Here is an 847-nt window from a genome sequence, read left to right on the forward strand (position 1 = left end):
ATATACGCTCGAGTTAAAGCATTTAAGGATAAATATATAATAAAAATAATTGAAAATCTATGTATAGCTTCGAACTGTAAATCAGGGTACGACTCGGCCCGCTCAAGTAGAGTAAAAAAAGTTTTTTTCTTTGTTCCAAAAAATGAGATTGAAAGATTTACTATATTATAAATTAATTATAGTATGCCATGCAGTGTGGTGAGTATTGAATAAAATAATGTTTTTCAACAGATAATTGAATATTATATTATTTATAATAAACCTGCCTATATAAGCGAAAAAAGGACGTCCAGGATAATGATTGTTCTCGTACATTATTAAATGCATTAACATAATTTATTGAAGAACAATAATATTAATTTACTCAAAGAAATTTAAGATACGTATATTGTGTACTATTCCTAATACTATATAGAAAATTTGTAGAATCTTTGAATATATATCCTTTTTCAAAGGAAATTATGTATATTTTTTAAATTAACATGATCATCGAAAAAAGTAATTATTTCAAACATAAGTAATAAATCACTCCATAATTTTATTATAAAATGAGTTATACTCTAAAGGAATAACCCCGTTTGAACACATAAGTTGTAAATCCTTCCTTTTTCCTTATCCAATTGAATTTTTATCCAACAAATTGTATACTTGAAATTTTCTAGTGTTACCGCTGATGCAGGATTTCAGACTTTCTAACAATTAAAGTTTTCATATTTTATTAAAATAAGTTTCTTGTGAATCTAAGAAATTAAGTCATATTTCATATTAACGATTTAATCAAACCGAACAATGATTAGTGATTTAAATTCAGGATAACTTAATTTTAAAATAATATGATTCAGGTTTA

The sequence above is a fragment of the Belonocnema kinseyi genome, chromosome 10 (genome assembly GCF_010883055.1).
Source record: "Belonocnema kinseyi isolate 2016_QV_RU_SX_M_011 chromosome 10, B_treatae_v1, whole genome shotgun sequence".
Taxonomy (NCBI): domain Eukaryota; kingdom Metazoa; phylum Arthropoda; class Insecta; order Hymenoptera; family Cynipidae; genus Belonocnema; species Belonocnema kinseyi.